Genomic DNA, 23,511 nt, shown 5'->3' with positions numbered 1-23,511 from the left:
TGTAACATAATATTTCTTTGTTTTTCTTTCCCTTTATATTGAAGCTTTCTTGTATTTTTAAGATGTAACAGTAATTGAATCCTTTCTCATTACCTCTTACTTCTCACTTTATAATTAGGACTGGCTTAGATATTGCTCTGTATAGCTGAGATATTGCAGTTACTATTATTTATGTTAATTGCATGAAGGATTTTTTTTTGGGGGGGGGGAACTTTTTATGGTTTTGTACAAAATTTCTAAAGTAGAAATGTTTGCATTTGCTTTCTATAAATCTGAATTAAATATTACATATAAAATAGTTTTTAATAGCTCTGTTCATTTTGAATAAATATTAATTATTTTTCCGAAATATTATACATCGTAGTTTGTCATTATATTGTTTTAAACATTTATACAATGCAGCATTTTGCATGTATTGCATTGTTTACCACAGAACAACATGTTGCAGAATCTTTTAAATGCTGTTTAATGTTAAAAATATTTTTGAAGGTATAAAATAAGAAAGTTTTTTAAATTAAAAGAAGGGTTATTTTAGAAATAGCATATTTTTTAAATATGATTAATCTTAGAACTGCAATGAAGAGATAACAGTGGATTAATTAATAAATGTATCTTTTACATCATATGTATTTCTATCATTGAAAATTATAAGTTTAAATGGTTAAAATGTGACAAAAAATGTGTAATAATTTTGTAGCTTAAGTGCAATGGTTAAGTATTAAAAAATCAGTTATGTATTGACACTTAATTTTTTCAGGCAAATGCATTTAAAATATGATTCATAGTTATGAAGACTTTGCCTGAAGATCTTATGAAAATTAAAATTTTTTGTCGTAGTTGATTTATAATATTTTACAAATTTATGCAAGTGTTTCGTTTTCCAGTACTAACTGCTGTGACTAAAACAAGGACAACAGGTATTCTCATACCATATTGTTTTTGATGAATGCAGCTACATCAAAATGTATAGTATGATAAAGATATTTTAGTTGAATTTCCTATTGTAATCATTATCTATATTAAAATGGAAAAAAAAAAGCTTATTAAATAAATAATTTTAGGCCTCTATTTTTAATGATGTTAATGAAATTTCAAATACAGAATTGGATTTTGTTTGTCATTAAGTAAAAGTTTTAAAGTTAGTGTATAAAGAGACTGTATTTATTTATTTGATTTATTGCATTAAATGCTATCCCTTCCCTCTGATGTAAATAATTGAAATATGTTGTCAAATGTAGTCTTTTATCAGTATCAGTTTTATTTTATTTATTTCATAATGTTTGAAAGATTGCTTGATTTTATTTTTACTATTCTCTTTCAGTAGTAAGATGTTAAAAGTTCTTTTTAAAACTTTCATTCCAAGAAAGTTTAAAAATCATGCTGAAATATCTGTATTTTTATAAACTGAACTAATTTAAAATATATATCTTTTTATTATAGTAAATGAACATCAAGATGTACTTTCTTCCAAGTTTGATTGTTGGAATGTTGATTATTCTTGCTCAGTATGTTCCTATTCATCACGGTATAAATGGAATTTGCAGAAGCACATGGTAATTCATACTGGTGAAAAGCCATATATTTGTTCAGTTTGCAGCAAATGTTTCAATCAAAAGCAAAATTTGAAAAGACATTTGAAGATTCATTCAATAAATTACTAATTTGCAATTTCATTGAGCTCCCTCATTCTGATTTATTGCCAGATAGATTGTTTTAGTACATAAATTTCATTTGCACATCATAGAATATCAAATTTTGTGTCTTTCCTGTAATTTGCAATTTATAAAATGAGAATCATTAAAAAAAATGTTTTTCATTTTATTTTAGATTTTTTTTAAATCGATATTCCCTATCATGCTTTATCATGCCTTAATTTTTTTTTCATAAAAATACTTTTAACTTTTTTAAAATTGCATTTTGATCAGTACATCCTTGCTATGCAAGAGAAGTTGCTAAATTCTTCATTTTATTTGTAATTAAGTTAAATATAGTTGTATCTTTTTCTTTTTGTTAATTTATTATATAAAATAAACTCTATTCCTTAAATACATGTTCATTAAAAAAATTGTTAGTGGATATTTGTATTGTTAATCATTCATGAAAATATTACCTTTTGAATTTTTCTGTAGTCCTGCTTGAAAATTTTAACCAATACTTAAGTTTAAATTAAGCTAATGTGATTATAAGCTTTCATTTATCTAGCTTATAACCATGCTATGCTAGCTTTCATTTAGCTATCACTTTTTGCTAGGTTTCATTTAGCTGGCACATAATACAATACTTGTGTGATAATAGTGTGTTTTGCTATGTTCAAAACATTGTCAGTGATTTTTAAGTAACTTCCTAATAAGTTATTGAGTTCAGGTTTTGTACATACACTTTTTGTGGATGACAATAAAATGTGGAAAAATGATTTTTTTTTTTTTTTCCAAAAATCGATTTAGACTTTTAATTTTTAATTTAATATTAAAATGATTTTTCCCACCTTTCTTCACTTGATGAACAAATTCTCCATCTCAGAAAAATACTGTTTGCAGCATCAGATACAGCAGGAAAAAATGTTTCAATTGAAATAGTATTTTTTTTCCTCATAGGACAAGAATGATAAGAAAAATCTAAATTTGATAATTTCCTGCTTAAAAAATATATATGCTCTATGAAACAGGAGGGGAAGTATTTCTATTCAGTTTCAAAGTTATGATGTCATTACATCACACTATTTTTCATGCTTTTGTAGAGATTTCTCTAAAACTGATGTTTTTATATTTATATATTACTTACATTCATCTTGCTAGAAAAGATTGCTTTAAGTTACCTGTCATTATATATATATATATAACATATATTTTTATAGAAAGATTTTGCATTTACATTTTATTCATTTTTTTTAAATCTCAAAAACCACAATATTTATTTGTGTTTACAATTATTTGCTATGAATTCCACTATGCTATTTTTAATTTTTCCCATTTCATAAGTTTCTGCACATTTTTCTCAATATTTCATTTTAAGATTTATTTTTCATGGTTGTATTGTGGTATATTATATTATATTATTTTGAGGAAGGGGGGGGGACTTTAAAATTCTAACATCTGAAAAGAAAATAATAAATGGGTGCCTGTCTGGAACTTTTTAAAAATAGTTGTGTTTTTGTTTATTTAACTTGCTCATGGTGTTTGTTACTATGATCAAAACTTTAAAAATGGATAGCAGACTACTCCTAGAAAAAGCCATTGAGCTCAAGTTTTGTACAGACACATATTATGGATGACAGTACAATGTGGTCACTTTTGTATTGAAAATACTGTTTACATTTTACATTGTAAATAGGGTAATTCTGAATATGACAAATGTGAATTATATTTAAAAATGGTTTCTTAACTTTTTAATGGATACTATGCATAATTTAAATGGTAGCATGGTGATATTACGATTATTCATTATGATTATTTGAATGATTTTTTTAAAGGAAAATTTGAGCAATTTTATTTACTCAGTTTTAAATCACTGATAATTATTGTATGAACAATTAATTGAAATCAAATAATCTGTATACTGTATGTTAATCATTAGTTAATGATCATCATAAGTATTCATGAAATATGTTTTGAGACTGAAAAATTAATCTGTTTAAATTCTTTTGTTCTTATTTCTTATGATAGAAGAAATTTTGAAAACTTTATTTTTTAATAACTTATTTAATTAATTTTCAAGACCGTACATGAGGAATATGCTAGTACTTGCCGTATAATTATTTAACAAGTCTTGGGAACTCATAATTAAAAAGCTAAAAGAAAAATTTTTTGAAAATGGGAGAGGATTAAAATAAATTGAAATCCAAAGAGTTTTCCATAAATACTGCACTGAGATAGATAATTTATTAGCAAATTATCATCAGTGCAAGGATCAGTACCATTTATTAAGTAAATAAATCTGCTGATTCTTTCAAATACATTACTTTTTGTTTTTGAAAATTTATATAGAAATTTTGATAAAAGGCAGTTTTTAGTGAATGAGGCCATCTATATTCCCCTTTTAAAAATAATGATAATAATTCTTTGTGATTGTTGATAATGACTGTTCACTTTTAAAATGCAGTAGAACCTTGAATCATGAAACATTCAGCTCAACGAATTTTCTGAACATAAAAGTGCCTTGAATGATGAATGGTGTCTCTCGAGTTGCAAACTCTCAAATCGGCAAAATATGCTTGAGGTAACCTGTGCTGCATAATTAACATACAGAGCTTTTTGTAAAAATCATTTCAATAATTTCTGTTGCTGGACTCTTATTTACAAAGCATGGTAGCAAGAGACATTTAAAAACATAACTTCAACCTAGAAGAAATTATGACCAGATTTCGTAGCAAACAGAAACTTTGACACTTAGAATGCTGTTGGTTATCTATGATATTGCATTTCTGGATAAAACCATTTGCTAAGGAGTTAAAAATTAAGATGTGGAGAAGTTACTAGAGGACCATAAAAATGAGTTTAATGTGAATGAATTAAAACAACTTTTGAAGCAGCAAAAAAGAGCTTTTGTAGAAAAAAAATGTCATCAGAAGAAGAAGAAATGAAAATAAATTAGTTCAACAAAATTTGTGAAAAATAGGGTAAGAAGCAAATTTTTCTCATAATCCTATCACCCTAAGAAAGCAGCTGTAAAAAAAAATAAGCATTTTAAATGATGATAATGTCTTATCTCACTTTAGAAACATTTTTAAATGCACACAACAAATCACGTTGGACAAATTTGGGGTGAAAAAGCAGCCCAGTGAGTCTCAAGCAGAGTCGAGTAGTGGTTGGAAACCCCCCTCCCCCCCGAAAAAAAAGGTGAAACAAAAGGCCTTCCAAAAGATAGTATCTGATGTTTACATGGTAGAAAATTTCAGATCCAAACAATGACACATTCTTCATCATTTTCTGCTTATGCTGTCTTCTTCATATGCTCTCCTTTGCACAGGTACAGTAAAATTAAATTATGTTTTCATCTGTTTTGTCTGTTTAATATTTTGTTTACATTTTTTGTATACTTAATTTCCATGGATCTTGGGTTATATTCTTGTGAAAAAAAAACTTAGGATTTACAGATACTATTTTTTGTGAAGTTTAAGTAAGTAATCATATGTGGTCAGGAACAAATAATTCCATTTCACATTAACACCATAACACCAGTGGGGAAAATTGTTTTGGTTGACAAATAGAAACAATTTAAGCTCATGAAACAAGGTTTCATTGTAGCTTCTTCCCCCCTCTTTAGTGCATTTTTGTTATAATTTTATTTGCAAAGTTTATATATTTTTTCTAAATTGCTTACTTATCATGTTGCAAAAAGTTAATATTGTGGCCATCATTTCTTGGTCTGTGTAATTCTGTATTATGCAAATAAAAATTATTTTTATGCATTTGCGTAGAAGAATATTTCTTAATTTAAGTATGTAGCTGTAATAAAAATTAAACCGAATTTACGCTTTTTATTTATTGTATATTTTCATTTAATGTTGTATATTTTTATATTTGGGATATAATTTACACATTGATGCAATAAACAGTATTCTCCATATTGATATTATATTAATTCACAGTTATTCCTAGTAAGTCCCAAAGGAATTTTAGACTTAACTAAGAATAACTTGGTTATGTATTTTATTGTCATAAAATTCCATTTTCTAAAGCATATTTATCTTCAAAGTAAACTTGAAATGCAAGAAACTTAATGCATCTCTTTTTAGTATCATCTTGTGCATTTCCTTATCTGTGGAAAATATGAATGTTGTGAATTTTATGTATTATTACTATTATGTAGCTTAATGTATTATTTTCAAATCTGATATTGCTATGTATACTAAAGTTTTATTGTTTAAAAAGTAAAAATGCTTTTTATTAGAAGTCTGTTTTAAGGAACATATCGAGTTCTATACAAAATACATAATTTTGCTCTGCAGTAGTTTAAACCATAGGTTGTGCATTTTCTATTCAGAAATTAAAATTCTGTTTTGAGCAGTTTTTGTATGTAAATATTTATTACTTTATTTCTTTGATTTTAAGGTGAACCCTACCTTAGAATTAATTTCAATACCACCAAAAGAGAAAAAGATTTTGACTCCAAATAAATAAAATAAAATACATGTTAGAAATATTTTTTAATCATAAATTATCCTAAGATGATCTTCATTCTAAAATAACCATGTTTTTAATGTTTCTAATTGGGGGGTTGCAATGTTTGTTAAATTAAAAAAAATATGGTATATCTTGAATTCAAAAATTTATTTCATTTAAAATAGTAAAAGAGGCATTAACTAATACCTTAATTTCTGAAAATATCTTCTGATGTTCCACATTTTTAAGATTTGAGTTTCGTTCACGATTTTTATTATGAATATCAGTTCAAACTGTGTTCTCGCATTTGTTATATAATTTAATATTTATAGTTTCTTCTCTTAACTATTACAAAGGTATTTTCATTTTAAAGATTATATTAAAGGAGCATGTATAGCAAATAGATGCAACAATTATTTCTAGTTCTAAAAAAAAGCCCTAATAAAAAGACCCATTTACTTAAATGCTATTCAGCTATTGTATACAGTTTAACTGTTATTATTTATGTTAACCCCTCATACTATGATACTCTTTTTTAAATTAAAAGTTAATGAGTATCTGGAATCGTCATTATTAGACATGCATAAAAATTTTCTGTGTGCCTCTTTTATTGTAAAACTGTTGATGATTAATGGGTGCTATGTCTATCAAGAACAAAAGTCCAGCATCTTGATGGATTGATATATTCAACATTAGGTTGTATGCACATATATGGCAATATCATTATAAAAAGAGCACTTATGGGAAATTCAGTTGGTAATTTTTTTTGCAAATAAAAGCAATAGTGCCAAGAGACTATTTTTTTGTAATAATGATAGAACCTGCAACACATTATTCAGTTTTAGCCAATGATGATGTAATGTGCCATATGTGATTTTTCTTATTTGTATATTAAGTTTTAATTTCCTTATGCTTTTGCAAAGTGATCTTCCTATCACAAACAACACTACTGTATCTAGGCTTACCTATCCATTCCTCATGATTTTGTAAGGATCTTAAGTTTTACTAACGTTTATTTTATTTTAAATCTTTACTATCACTTCTTATTTTCTACTTCCGGCCAGAATTATAAGCGTTAACGTATTTATGCAAAGTTTGTCCGGCGAACGCCAAGTATTTAAGTTGTGGCTTTTTGCCAAGCGAGAGAGAGGAAGCAGTTAGTGGAAGCAGGCCGCTTACCTTAGAAGTTTTACTCAGTTGCTGGTTGCCTTCCAGGCCAGAGGTTTAATCCTCTTGATAACTTTAAACGTATTGTAGTGTTCACAGTTCTCTGTACTACATACGGCTTCCTGTTATTATAAGGCCAATCTTCCACATTTATTATTTTAAAGTTAAATTAGAGTTTAGTTATATTTTTATATTCTTACGTTTAGACCACAAGTAGTGGGTCTTTGTATTCCGAAGTACGGAAGTTATTGTAAATAGAGAAAAATAAAGGGTTTTGTATACCCTTCTTGTGTATCCTGTCTACTTCCCACAGTTATTGAACATAGCTTTAGTAAGCTCTCTGTTCCGAGTCAGGTCCTTGCATGTTCCCGAAGAAAGTAAGACGGAACATTGAACCTGATAGTGGCGCCCAATGAAGAAGAATAACCATGGCCAAGTTTCAAGAAGAACCTGTGCTGCGTGCAGAAGCGGCTCAAAATCCAGAAATGCCAGCTGCCGCCCTGGAAGGATTTGGTTACATCGTCCAGACCATGCGCGCTTCGATGAAACCAGAAGCAACATTTAATGGAAACTCACCGGTAACCAGTTTTTTGGAAAAATTGGATGACCACTTCATGCTCTACCCTGGGCACGAATTTCAAAAAGTTACCTTAGCTACCAGCGCTTTGAGGGGCCAAGCACTTAACTGGTTCAAGTGTATAGGCAGAAGTCTCTTGGGTCAAGCAGGAAGTCCCACCTATACTTACGAGAATTTCAAGACTGTCCTAGTAAAAGCCTTCCCTGTTGTAAGGGATCGTGCGAAATTAGAAACGGAACTTTTTAGTATATATCAGCAAAAAATCGAAAATCTCTCAAGCTTTATTTTAAGAAAAATTCACGTCTTCAAACTCTTGTATGGAAACCGTCCGGATCCTGAGATAATTCAAGTGATTTTGCCGAGGTTACTGCCCCAAGTGCAAGACTTTATTGAATTAAGAAATCCGACTACACTGGAAAAGTTATTTGAGCTAGCAATCCAGTTTGAAAGTAGAAGAACGGCGGACATTGAAAGAAGACGCCAATATCAACAGCGAAACCAATTTGGTGCGCCAAGACTACAGCAAACTCAAGCACACAGCTACGGAAGCAAAGCGAATCAGTGGGCAACGTCCCTTAAGCTGACGATGAAACCAGTTCGTGGAGAAAAGGCTGAACCGCCGATGTTAAATCTTGACCACCTGCCTAATGACGAGCAACGAAGAATCCGACAAGTGGTAAGTGAATTTGCTTTGTTATTTAGTGATATTCCAGGATTTACTCAGGTTACTAACCATAGTATTGACACCGGAGATTCAATGCCAGTTCGCCACAAAGCATACCGGTATGATAAGAATAAGGAAAAAATTATAGAATGGCATATCACCGATATGCTACGTAAAAAGATCATAACGCCCATCTCAAGTAGTTATGCTAGCCCGGTGGTTTTATGTAAGAAAAATAATGACTATCCTTTGACACATCCAAAAAGGTGGAGATTCGCAATTGACTACCGTAAATTAAAATTAAACTCCATAACTAAATATCCGGTATATCCGTTACCGATCATTGAAGAAATTCTAAGGAACATAAAATCAACCAAATTTATGACGACTTTAGACTTAACGACTGGTTATTTTCAAATAGGGGTTAGGCCTGAGGACGTGCCTAAGACTGCTTTTATAACCAAGTCTGGCACTTATGCATTTATGCAAGGCTGAACCGCCAATGTTAAATCTTGACCACCTGCCTAATGACGAGCAACGAAGAATCCGACAAGTGGTAAGTGAATTTGCTTTGTTATTTAATGATATTCCAGGATTTACTCAGGTTACTAACCATAGTATTGACCGGTACTAACCATAGTACCGGTATGATAAGAATAAGGAAAAAATTATAGAATGGCATATCACCGATATGCTACGTAAAAAGATCATAACGCCCATCTCAAGTAGTTATGCTAGCCCGGTGGTTTTATGTAAGAAAAATAATGACTATCCTTTGACACATCCAAAAAGGTGGAGATTCGCAATTGACTACCGTAAATTAAAATTAAACTCCATAACTAAATATCCGGTATATCCGTTACCGATCATTGAAGAAATTCTAAGGAACATAAAATCAACCAAATTTATGACGACTTTAGACTTAACGACTGGTTATTTTCAAATAGGGGTTAGGCCTGAGGACGTGCCTAAGACTGCTTTTATAACCAAGTCTGGCACTTATGCACTTATGCAAGGCTGAACCGCCGATGTTAAATCTTGACCACCTGCCTAATGACGAGCAACGAAAATCAACCAAATTTATGACGACTTTAGACTTAACGACTGGTTATTTTCAAATAGGGGTTAGGCCTGAGGACGTGCCTAAGACTGCTTTTATAACCAAGTCTGGCACTTATGCATTTATGCAAGGCTGAACCGCCGATGTTAAATCTTGACCACCTGCCTAATGACGAGCAACGAAAATCAACCAAATTTATGATAGGGGTTAGGCCTGAGGACGTGCCTAAGACTGCTTTTATAACCAAGTCTGGCACTTATGCACTTATGCAAGGCTGAACCGCCGATGTTAAATCTTGACCACCTGCCTAATGACGAGCAACGAAAATCAACCAAATTTATGACGACTTTAGACTTAACGACTGGTTATTTTCAAATAGGGGTTAGGCCTGAGGACGTGCCTAAGACTGCTTTTATAACCAAGTCTGGCACTTATGCATTTATGCAAGGCTGAACCGTCGATGTTAAATCTTGACCACCTGCCTAATGACGAGCAACGAAGAATCCGACAAGTGGTAAGTGAATTTGCTTTGTTATTTAGTGATATTCCAGGATTTACTCAGGTTACTAACCATAGTATTGACCGGTACTAACCATAGTACCGGTATGATAAGAATAAGGAAAAAATTATAGAATGGCATATCACCGATATGCTACGTAAAAAGATCATAACGCCCATCTCAAGTAGTTATGCTAGCCCGGTGGTTTTATGTAAGAAAAATAATGACTATCCTTTGACACATCCAAAAAGGTGGAGATTCGCAATTGACTACCGTAAATTAAAATTAAACTCCATAACTAAATATCCGGTATATCCGTTACCGATCATTGAAGAAATTCTAAGGAACATAAAATCAACCAAATTTATGACGACTTTAGACTTAACGACTGGTTATTTTCAAATAGGGGTTAGGCCTGAGGACGTGCCTAAGACTGCTTTTATAACCAAGTCTGGCACTTATGCATTTATGCAAGGCTGAACCGTCGATGTTAAATCTTGACCACCTGCCTAATGACGAGCAACGAAGAATCCGACAAGTGGTAAGTGAATTTGCTTTGTTATTTAGTGATATTCCAGGATTTACTCAGGTTACTAACCATAGTATTGACCGGTACTAACCATAGTACCGGTATGATAAGAATAAGGAAAAAATTATAGAATGGCATATCACCGATATGCTACGTAAAAAGATCATAACGCCCATCTCAAGTAGTTATGCTAGCCCGGTGGTTTTATGTAAGAAAAATAATGACTATCCTTTGACACATCCAAAAAGGTGGAGATTCGCAATTGACTACCGTAAATTAAAATTAAACTCCATAACTAAATATCCGGTATATCCGTTACCGATCATTGAAGAAATTCTAAGGAACATAAAATCAACCAAATTTATGACGACTTTAGACTTAACGACTGGTTATTTTCAAATAGGGGTTAGGCCTGAGGACGTGCCTAAGACTGCTTTTATAACCAAGTCTGGCACTTATGCACTTATGCAAGGCTGAACCGCCGATGTTAAATCTTGACCACCTGCCTAATGACGAGCAACGAAGAATCCGACAAGTGGTAAGTGAATTTGCTTTGTTATTTAGTGATATTCCAGGATTTACTCAGGTTACTAACCATAGTATTGACACCGGAGATTCAATGCCAGTTCGCCCCAAAGCATACCGGTATGATAAGAATAAGGAAAAAATTATAGAATGGCATATCACCGATATGCTACGTAAAAAGATCATAACGCCCATCTCAAGTAGTTATGCTAGCCCGGTGGTTTTATGTAAGAAAAATAATGACTATCCTTTGACACATCCAAAAAGGTGGAGATTCGCAATTGACTACCGTAAATTAAAATTAAACTCCATAACTAAATATCCGGTATATCCGTTACCGATCATTGAAGAAATTCTAAGGAACATAAAATCAACCAAATTTATGACGACTTTAGACTTAACGACTGGTTATTTTCAAATAGGGGTTAGGCCTGAGGACGTGCCTAAGACTGCTTTTATAACCAAGTCTGGCACTTATGCAAGGCTGAACCGCCGATGTTAAATCTTGACCACCTGCCTAATGACGAGCAACGAAGAATCCGACAAGTGGTAAGTGAATTTGCTTTGTTATTTAGTGATATTCCAGGATTTACTCAGGTTACTAACCATAGTATTGACACCGGAGATTCAATGCCAGTTCGCCCCAAAGCATACCGGTATGATAAGAATAAGGAAAAAATTATAGAATGGCATATCACCGATATGCTACGTAAAAAGATCATAACGCCCATCTCAAGTAGTTATGCTAGCCCGGTGGTTTTATGTAAGAAAAATAATGACTATCCTTTGACACATCCAAAAAGGTGGAGATTCGCAATTGACTACCGTAAATTAAAATTAAACTCCATAACTAAATATCCGGTATATCCGTTACCGATCATTGAAGAAATTCTAAGGAACATAAAATCAACCAAATTTATGACGACTTTAGACTTAACGACTGGTTATTTTCAAATTGGGGTTAGGCCTGAGGACGTGCCTAAGACTGCTTTTATAACCAAGTCTGGCACTTATGCATTTTTGCGTATGCCGTTTGGCCTTTCAGGGGCACCGGCAACATTTCAGCGATATATGGACATTGTGTTAAGGCCTGTTCTTGGAAAGTCCACATTTATCTATTTAGACGATATCATTATTACTAGTGATAATCTCGACCAACATGTACAGGATTTAAGACAGGTGTTTTCTTTATTAAATGAGGCCGGTCTAAAAGTTAATGTCGAAAAGTGCAAATTTGCAGCCCCTGAATTAAAATATTTAGGTTAGAAAATATCTCAGAAAGGAATTGAGACAGACGAATCAAAAATAATCGCTGTACAAAAGTATCCGACTCCAAACACAGCGAAGAAGCTCTCTTCTTTTCTAGGACTTTGTTCATATTATAGGTCCTTTATAAAAGATTTTGCAGCTATTGCTGAGCCATTGTTAAAATTAAAAAGGAAAAAGGCAAGATTCTCGTGGACGGCCGAAGCCAATAGTGCTTTCGAAAAATTAAAACAAGCATTAACGCAAGCCCCTGTGTTGAAATTTCCTGAAAAGGATGAGAATTTAGAAATTTCAGCGGTTGCTTCGGATTATGCGGTAGGAGCGGTACTTTCGCAAAATCAACAGCCCGTGGCATTTTTTAGCCGAACTTTAAATCAAACACAAAGAAACTATTCCGCGACCGAGAGAGAGGCACTTGCAGTTCTGTTAGCAGTGCAAAAGTTCCGAGTCTATTTTGGAAAGGCTCCAATAACAGTATACTCTGATCATGCGGCGGTAACTAGATTGTACTCAGGGAAAAACTTATCCCCAAGGTTAATAAGATGGGCACTCAAGCTACAAGAATATAATCTGGTAATCAAGCATACCCCCGGAAAGGAAAATATCGTAGCAGATGCCCTATCCAGAATTAAAATAGATGAAGAAGGTAATACCGTAAAGGTGGCAATGATCACAGCATGTACAATAAATTCCCGAGAAACTGTAATAACCGAACTAGGTAAGGATCCTGAGTTTGGAAGCATTTATGAGTATTTAAAGGATCCTGAAAATTTTAGCCACTAAGGTATTGTGGCAATAAGAAATAGGGCGGCCCATTACGAACTAATAGATGGTCTATTATTCTATACAAAAACTACGAATTCCAACAACGAATTTCGACCTGTTATCCCAGCTAGTCTTAGATTAAATATCCTGCAGGAGCTCCATGACAGCCCTTTAGCTTCTCATACTGGTATTCGAAAAACTATCCAACGCGTACGCAAGGCAGTCTATTTTCCTGAACTGCAAAAGTTAACAAGGGCGTATGTCCAGTCCTGCCCAACATGTCAAGCAGTTAATTATATTAATTTCCGCCCAGCCGGGTTTCTAAATAATATTAAATCCGAATTTCCAAATGAAGTAATTGGCATCGATTTATTGGGCCCTTTCCCAAAAAGTCAGTTAAATAAAAGTCGCTATCTCCTTGTTATGGTTGATCATTTTAGTAAGTGGACCGAAATTGTTCCCTTAAAACGAGCCTCCGCAAAGTTACTGATTCTATTTTAAATAAATATATTTTAAAACACGGGGCGCCCCTAAAAGTTATATCGGATAATGGTCCTCAATTTGTAAGTAATGTATTTGAAGACATGTGCCAAAAACTGGGCATACGTCATTTAAAAATGGTCCCGTATCGGCCGCAATCAAATATAGCGGAACGGATCAATAGAAATATAGTGAAAATTATCCGTAGTTATGTTAAAAATTTTCATAAAAGCTGGGATAACTATGTCAATGAATTTGCTTTCGCCCTTAGGACCACAAAACATGATACAACGGGCAAAACTCCTGCTGAGTTATTTTTAGGCAGAAAGATTATAACGCCGTTAGATAAATTATTTTATGTGCAACAAAGAGCCCCAGAATTTAAAATGGGTGATATAGAAAAACTAATTAAAGAAGCAAAAAAAGAATACGGAAGTAGCACAGAGAAAAAAAAAAACTGTATTACGACTTGAAACGACGGGGAGTAACTTATAAAGTAGGGAATGAAGTATTAAAAATTAAGCATTCACTTTCTTCAGCACCAGAAGATAAAACTGCCAAATTTTTTCCACAATTTGGAGGACCATATGTCATAGAAAAAATAACCCACGCTGTAGTAGTGTTAAAAGCCAGAAATGGGGAAACCTGCTCCGCAAACATTGATCAAATCAAACCCTACTATGATCGTAATAAAATGCAAATTTTCAAAGATCTTTTGCAGGATCCAGCACGGCAGACACTGCAGGCACAAGCTCCAGAGGTGGAACAACGACAAGTACAAGGGCAAGCCATTAAGAGGCAGGAGCAAGTGAAAAGAAAGTTTCCCCGCGGGAAAATTGAAGGTAGCAAGAAAAAGAAGCCGTTCCACCGTCCAGAAAAGAGAGCTCACGAACACCCCCAGAATGAAGAAGGGAGAAGGACGACGTATGCAAAGAGAGCCAGGAGAAATAACGGCAACTATAACCCGGCACTAAAACGGAAGATCTACTCATCCGACAGGACTCTCCGCAGCAAATGTCGCCAAACTGCGGAAGGGCCACCAGCGGCGGAGGAAAATTTACAAGGAAAATTTGAACGGCCAGCAACGAAGTCCAAGCAGGAACACGAAAGAAGTTTCCCAGTTCCGCCAAGACCAGCTGCCATCAAACGGCCAAGACCACAGGCAGAGGCGAAAAAGAAGGTATTTCAAGGGTGACCGAACTGGAAAAAAAAGAAAGCTTCTAGAGGAAGGCACTGAAGGGCGAGCCCGCACACGAAGGAGGATAAATCAAACAAGAATCTATGCTACTTTCCAGGACTGGGCTCAGAAAAGAATGTCCGAATATCACAAAGATAAGTAAAATTTTATGTTACTTTGCAAACTTAAGTTAATCTTTCATTCTTACTGCAAGTGGCAGATTTCAAGAAGTTTTACCTCATGCGAGGTCTACCTTTATCGCCAAAAGGGCGAGAAATGAGTTGTGACCGATTTTGGTATTATGTTTTGCAATTACTCGCGTGTAAAACTAAAGTTGATGTATAATAGCGATGTGTAAATACTTAAATATTGTAAAAGTTATTGTATAAATTTTATTTTAAAACTTTCTGGCAAGAAAGAAGTTTTAGTCTGAAAGACTTTTTGAAATGTAGTATTTCAATGTAGAAAGAATTGGCACTTGCTTTGAAAAGAATAGAAGTTAACAATGTACTACTAATGTATGTTGTCAAATGCGTAAAATTAACGGCATGTTAATATGTTCTTATATACAATGTGAACTGTTATTTCAAATGTTAAGAAATACCGTGATATGGTAAAAGTGAAAGCAATGTTAAAAATTTGTTATTCGTGTGACTGTAAAAAGACCAAATCATGGTGAATATGTGTTAAAGGTTGAATGAATGTAGTTATGCTCTCTGGCGCTACACTTCAGAGTTAGCCACTTTCAGAATAGTACCTCAGGGTTTAGAGTTGAAGTTAGGGTGTGTTACGAGGTCTTGGTATGTTGAATTTTTAACACGTTAGTGCTTTGATTGTAGGAGGAAGTGTTGAACACGTAGACACAAACACATTCGTGTTTGGTGTTCTTTTACAACACATGTCAGAGAGCACGGGGAGAGATAATTAAAATAGTCATGAATGAAATAAGAATGTTAAGAGAAATATAATTATACATGTTACTTGCCATTTCATTGTGTAACATTTCATTAAACTAGTTTTCCTTCCAGATCTCTGGAAGGAACCAGATTTGAATAAAAGCTCCTGTTTAGATGCAGTACAGATGAAAAATTGCATGTCCTGGGAGCTGCTATTGTAAAAACAAATTTCTTTCTTTTAAATTTCTAGTTTCTAGCGAAAAATGTTTGTAAAAGATTGGCCTCGCGTTAGATTCTAGAGCTAAAAGTTTTCGACAAGGTCGTTTTAGACCTCAGTTTCAAACTAATTAACTCTGGCGGGAAGTATGTAAGGATCTTAAGTTTTACTAACGTTTATTTTATTTTAAATCTTTACTATCACTTCTTATTTTCTATTTCCGGCCAGAATTATAAGCGTTAACGTATTTATGCAAAGTTTGTCTGGCGAACGCCAAGTATTTAAGTTGTGGCTTTTTGCCAAGCGAGAGAGAGAAAGCAGTTAGTGGAAGCAGGCCGCTTACCTTAGAAGTTTTACTCAGTTGCTGGTTGCCTTCCAGGCCAGAGGTTTAATCCTCTTGATAACTTTAAACGTATTGTAGTGTTCACAGTTCTCTGTACTACATACGGCTTCCTGTTATTATAAGGCCAATCTTCCACGTTTATTATTTCAAAGTTAAGAGTTTAGTTATATTTTTATATTCTTACGTTTAGACCACAAGTAGTGGGTCTTTGTATTCCGAAGTACGGAAGTTATTGTAAATAGAGAAAAATAAAGGGTTTTGTATACCCTTCTTGTGTATCCTGTCTACTTCCCACAGTTATTGAACATAGCTTTAGTAAGCTCTCTGTTCCGAGTCAGGTCCTTGCATGTTCCCGAAGAAAGTAAGACGGAACATTGAACCTGATAATTTCACATGCCTAGCAATGTAATAATCTCCATCCTTTCCTACCTTCTCCATTCCCCTTTGGAATTCCACATGCAGATAGGTACACATGATGTGCCCTTGCACCATTATTAGTTGAGCCGGACGCACTGCACTCTTGTGCGGTATTCTCGGCTATACCACACCAGTCAGTCAGTAGGATCTTAATAAGAATTTCTTTCTAATTTTTGCAGTTAAACTGTTGTTTTAAAATTTCGTCATAGCACTGCATTTAGAAAATGTTTAAAATTTGGGACTTGCAAAGTATTGCAAAGAAGAAGCCATTGAATTCTTTTAATGGTACGGAAACTTACTGTCATTCACAAATTGTGTTAGTGTCTATGATGTGGCACTGTAATTTAAAATGCATATTCAGTGGCATTGTAATATTAAGACTTGTCAGAACCTAATACTCATTTGGAAAGAAACATAGTTTGAGAGTTCAATCATTTCATTTCTGACTGCTCTAAGATTTTTTTACAGCTGGCGTAGAGAATTAACTATAGTATTCAATGGGGGTAAAGAAGAATTAGAATTGATTGAAGACTGTTATCGATTGGAATAGTTAAGAGAAGTAAAAGATAACACTGAAGAAGTTTCTACAATATACTGGAACTAATGGAAAGCTTATTAAAGTGACGAAATAAGAGCTGCTAATTTCAAGCATTTCAAAATTAATCATAGGTGTAACTTTGTAGATCTGGATGCTGGAGTACATGCATATAGCATTGAGTGATTGTAGGATCCAGCCAAATAGCAGAATAAAACGTAACATTGGGCAATACCACTTAGATTCTTATGTGGCTGAATTCATGTGGTATCACCTTCACAAAAGAAAGGCATGTTTAAACATATTATTAATACTTTAAAGACACAAAGAAAAAAGACATATTTGTTTTTATTTTGCATGCAGTTTCAAATTTTATGCCAGATTTTCTCCAGCTTTTTTATGGTTGACTTTAGAATTTGATTGCTCATAAATCCAAAAATATTATCATGTCTTGAAATATAATTTACATTTCATTATTTTAAGACTAAAATATTTGTTTGCTGTTTAATCTTTTTATGCAAATTTCATCGTATTTTGATCATTTTATAATAGGAAGCCCTTAATAAACACTTTGATGAGCATTATATTATTTTTATAATGTTTTCTTAAAAAACTCTAGAAATACATTATTATGATCCTAGAGACAAATAATATGCAGTAGCTCCCAAAAGTGTTTATGCACTTACGAGTTTCAGTGAAATATTACTTTATTCATTAATAAAAATTAGTCGTTGAGAATGAGAAATTTTTAATAATATCTCTGAAGTTCTCTTAGAAAAACTGCATTAATTATTTTATGAACATGATAAAACTTTTTTTGAAAATCAATAATAAAAAAGTAACAGAAAAGTTGCCTCATAAAAGTCTTCGTATAGTTTAAAGAAATCTACGCACATTAGTAAATATTGTAGTATTTCTTTCAGTTAATATTTTGTCCTGTCACATCTATAATAGCTTTCAAACATGTGAATATAGATTTCACTATAATATCTGCATCAATGTTTCTCCGTTCTTCCATCATTACTGTTTTTAGTTCTGTTTCATTTTAATGTTGAGTCTTTGTATTCTAACCTCTAATTGCTATCCTGATCAAAAAGTTTCTTTCCAATACCCAAATTTTGGGCTGATAAGTTTAAATTATCTTTTAAAATATTAACTAAAGAACATGGTTCATAATGCCATCAATAAATGCTGAATCACCTAATCCTGATGCTGACATACATCTCCACACAAGGACACCTCCAATGCCATGCTTTTCTGTTCCAACCAAGGTCTTGGGATTAAGTTCCTCATTTTTCCTTCTCCATACAATTATAAATCCATCGAAAACGAAAATGTTAAATTTGCTTTATCTGCAAATAAGATATGATTCCAGTACGCTTCAGGCTTATTTACTATTGACTTTACAATGGAAATCCTAAGCTTTCTATTTTTTGCATTACAGAAAATTCTCTTCTAGAAGAGTGCACATGCAGTCCAGCTGATCAGTACTCATTGAGCAGTTTCAGGTAAAAGTGAAGTTAAAAACTTTTCAGTAAATTCTATGGAAATCTTTACAGTGCTCAAATGTGGATTTTTCACAAATTTTCTAACTATAAATCACTGGCCACATTGAGTTAACTTTGTTGGATTATCTCTTCATTATTTTCGTTCCAATTTTCTTTTTTAAAAAAGTTTTATCACATACTACACCTTAGAATGGGATAAATTTACTAATTTACACTATTCTGGATTGATTTTCCACCTTGTGATGAAAAATTATCAATTTTCAAATGCTATCCATTGTTTCTTGATGACTAAGAATCACTTTTAAATATTAAATAAAATATAACAGCAAGCAAAGAATAAAGCAAACGATTTTTTAAACATCACTGTGAAACCTCACATGTCTAGGACTTTGAAACTTGGGAAGTAGGGTAAAAAAACTTACCTTTTCATGTGCATTTCCAGTAAATAATGAAATTTGTGAATTTTAAAATATTTTATTTAAAAATTGCATTATATGGAAATTTTTTACATTATCTTACAAAGTAAATTGTCCGAAAAATTTTAAAAACAAACATGTAATTTTTCTGTAGCAGTGAAAACCTAAGAACATACATAATAAGGACGTTCAGACAGATACATAAAAAAAAAAAAAAAAAAAAAAAAAAAAAAATCAATAAAGCAAGGATTAAAAAAAGCTCAGTTTTTTTTTATGTCAAAGAACAAAGTTATTATTATTATTATTATTATTTTCTTGTGAAACTATTCAAAGCACGTTTTTCTTTTTGGTACATGCCTAGATGCAGGTTTTTGTCTGTTTGGTACATGCACAGATATAGACCAACATCAGTCTGTTTTCATCTGGCACATGAAGTATGTAAATTAATAAGGGGGCTTGGTCTTTTTTGCTTTGGTACAAATCCTTCGTTTCCTATTGGTATCATACTGTTGATTACAGCCATTCTGAATGACTTGTGTATTTTTAAACTGGAATCACTTTCAGAAGCATTTGATATATAATGAAGGTGTTTATAATGGTGACCTGGTAAATCTTTTTCTGACTGATCATTTCTTTAATCTTCTACATTTCCATAAGATGGAGGGAAAGGGATTAATAGGGTATTTCTTTCTCATCACTTACATCCTCAGAGACCATTGATTCTGGATCTGAAGCAGAGCTTAAATTGTGCAGGAGCCTACTGGAGTTCGACTCCGGAACTTCTCAGTTTTCGAAATGAATTATGATTCAGCTGGAGCGCAGCAGAGCCCTAAATAAAAGGGTTTCGGCACTTATTATATATAAAGGAACCACAATTTTAGCGCATATTTTTTTTTAAAATAGTAAACATGCCTTAAAGATCAATTCTATCTTCTGAATGCAGGCCTGTATTTCCCTCGCACTCAGCCTTGCGCAGAGGTTGAGACTTTTAAAGAAAAAAAAGCCTCCCCAATCATATGTCAAAGGCTTATTATCCAGGATGTGCAATGATATTATGAAAGTGGGTAAATTTTGTATTTCTCAAAGAACTAAAAGTGACACCCTGGTTGTGCACGTTCCACACTAGTTACTTCTTACTGCAGAGCTCCTGTAGACTTTCTGAATGATGTAACCAAACGGGGGGGGAACCACTGCTGTTACTTGTACAGATAAGTCTTATGTTTCACTTGCACAGATAAGTCTTTTGTTTAGTAGCATGTTGTATTCAGAAAAAATATTCAGGGAAAATTTCTGCTTGATGTCTAGAATCATATCGATAGCGCATCGCAATCAGAAATTCTTAAACTCTCGCCTCTTTATTTTCAAAGCTACACTTTGCCATTAATTTTTTTTCCATATCCTTATACTGTTTTTAGAATTTTCGGTATTCTCCTTGTGCTGCCAAAAAAAAAAAAAAAAAAGGAGTACTACCCATCATCTCGTGGAATAGTACATTATAGGTATAATCAGGGCTTAAACTCAACTGAGCTGCTTCTTAGCCTCTAAGTGGAATTGTAATTCCAGCCAATGTTCCAAATAAGACAAGGTTTGATACTTTTTTTTCCTATTTATTATTTAAAATTAATAATTTAGAATTTATTATTTAATTAATTTAATTACTTAACTATTTAAATGATTAAATAAATTAAAATTAATCTTAATTTAATTATTTTAATTTTAGCTATTTCATTTGTTTAATTTTTTCTTTCTTTCCTCACTGTCTTCCATAAGGCTCCGGCAGCTCTAATTTTAGAAATTAAGCCCTGATCTGAAGGTAATTCTTCAAGTAAAGCTAATGCATCAGTTATGTCTAGCCCTTTGCAAGGCATTTTAAATCTCGGCAGTAGAAAAAAATATTTTTGAAATATTTTAAATTTAAATAAAACTTTTACATGATTTCTATTTACTAGATTATAGAAAACTATAATTCAAAATAGAAATGAATTGCAGTCTACAGTGGACCTAATAAACAATAACTGTACTGTTTCTGCTCCTGGAGTTTTTTCAAATTAAAGAGTGCTCCTGCTGAGAGTTTACTAGATGAAGATGTTATCAATGACTCATTGCAATGCATCAACATTTTGCGTAGTTCTAGGAGTCATATTTTGTTTTGTGTCATCCATGACCAGTCTTTACTATTAGCATTTAATTTGTGCAATAATTAATATTCGAGAATTTTCTGAATTAGTAATATTGAAATTGATCAAAAATCAGCATACTTTCATTTAAAGACTTTGTTATCCACCTCTTTGCTAGTATGATGTATTGGAATTTGTTCTGAATCTTATTGTTTTCAGGGTGCACACAAAATCTTTGGTGAATTTAAATTATTGACATACCAGGAACTATTCTAGATACAAATAAGCTGACATATAAACTCAAAAAGTTTTGTGTCTTGAATCAAAACACTTCTAGATGTGCTCCTTTCATGGCACGAAGAATGTTAAGACAATGCGTTCTTGATACATGCTGTTCAGCATGTCAATATCTACAGTAATTATTGCATTGGTTATTCTAGCTTTTATCATCAACATTTACCACTTTTGTTTTGTAAAACAGTGTCTTCCGTGTATTGTAAGGCTCACTCGGCTAAATGATAAAGTCACTGAGCACTGGTAGTTCAACCTGAGTTCAGTTCCAGGTGCATGGGCGTTTTCATGGTTTTCCTTATGTGCGATTATGAGCCATTTCCCTTAAAAAGTTTTCCTTGAAGGCATCCCTTCCCATAAGCAGATAACCCTCATGTTCTTTGTCATAATCAAATAAATCAAACCAAACTCATGTATTTTATATTCCCAGAGATAAAAAAATGTGATCTAAAATGCTCCCTAAATGTAAAACCTTTTTTTCCTTTTTTTGGCCAGTGTAGGATATTGTTTTAGAAGGACGATATTTCTTGTAATCTGCTGTTAAGTTTTTGTGCATTTTTAGCATCAGTTTTGTTTCCAGAAACCAGCATTCATCTTGAGCATTCTCTTGTGGATTTGCTATTTTCTTCAGTTAGGGTAAATTTTCTCAGATACTGCCATCTATGGAGTGATTTGTGATCTTCTGGAGAAAAAAAAAAAACTTCTTGAGTTTATCTGGCTATCAGTTTATTTGTGTGTACATGCATATTTATATACACTGGTTACCGTTAATTAAGAAAAAATAACAAAAATGATGATTTCTGAAAAAGTTACATGTACAATTTAATGAAACTAACCCACAGTATACAACAGATAGCAAGGTATAAAATAACACAAAAACAAATTACTAGACAATTATGGTGTTATAGAAATTAGCATATGTATGAAATGGATAAATGGGATGTATCAGTTTGTTATGAGAAAATTACCTTAAATATGAAATATGATCTACTTTAGAAACAATACAATCATGTTTGATGCTGTTAATTTTATGGTCTATCATAAATGATTTTCTGTTGGAAGGGAGAACCATTGCTCTTGTAACTGTTAACAGTTGTAGGCTTGGCAAGGATCTGAAAAGGAGTATTGAGAGCAGCTATACTTCTTCCTAGAGCATAACAAACATGCTCGATAGGATTTAAGTCCGAGACTGAGCTAACCACTCCATGCACTGAGTGAGCCTTGTGTGGTCTATAGTTGTTGCCCTGTAACAGGAAATCATCACCTATTGCCCTGGTTTAAGTGCGCACAGAAGTATCAAGGATATCATCTGTATAGGCGTAAGCATTCACGATTCCACATGTATAGACAGGGAGGTCTGTGCATCTACTCAAAGGGATACCGCCCCAAACACAGACACTGCTTCCATGTGCATCTCTATCATGGATGTTTGAGGGATGATAACAGGTTCCAGGTTCTCTCCCAATCAAATAATACCTACTATGGCTTTGGAGGGTAAACCTGGACTCATCCATAAAAAGAACAGCCGTCCAGTGGATATGTTGATGTGCCCAACTCAAACGATCATTTCTATGGCATGACATGAGCAGCATATAAATGGCTGGTAGCCTTGCTTACCGACACTGATGGCCAACTTTCTGGTGGCTTTGACAAAGGAGGACCTGAATTGAGTCAAAATTGCCATTCTGTTCCTTTGTGTGCATAACAACAAATATCGTTTATCAGCACTCGTGGTAGTGGTTGTTCGTTTTGCGCTGAACCTCCTGGATGCCAAATCTGTGTTTAGAAATTGTTACCAAAGTGTATTAACTACAGGAGGACACACATTTAGTCTTCCATCTGACTTTGCCCAGCCTCTAATTTCTAGTAGCTCTCTATTGTAATTCTTCGTTCAGATGACGCCTTGAGGTCATTGTTGCAAATTGGCTATACTGTATTTTTACTTCCTTGTACGAAGTAAA

At 33.1% G+C, this 23,511-nt stretch overlaps 1 protein-coding gene across 2 annotated transcripts in view; it reads left to right on the top strand.

The window, feature by feature from the left end:
* LOC118183590 (uncharacterized) overlaps positions 1–23,511 on the top strand; it is an 83,273-nt gene that overhangs the window by 25,007 nt on the left and 34,755 nt on the right. Inside the window, exon 4 of one of the 2 annotated variants that reach the window (XM_085820374.1) lies at positions 1,441–1,553. The gene's annotated coding sequence lies outside the window, so the exon portion shown is untranslated. Of the gene's footprint in view, positions 1–1,440; positions 1,554–1,948; positions 4,966–23,511 lie in introns of those variants that run through there. The other variant, XM_085820373.1, reaches the window with a different exon arrangement.

This window comes from Stegodyphus dumicola, chromosome 7, assembly GCF_044657685.1.
Source record: "Stegodyphus dumicola isolate Sdum_Otavi_A_Nest chromosome 7, ASM4465768v1".
Classification (NCBI taxonomy): Eukaryota; Metazoa; Arthropoda; class Arachnida; order Araneae; family Eresidae; genus Stegodyphus; species Stegodyphus dumicola.
Note: the sequence above shows the minus strand (reverse complement) of the source record. Positions and strands in the feature narration are given on the sequence as shown.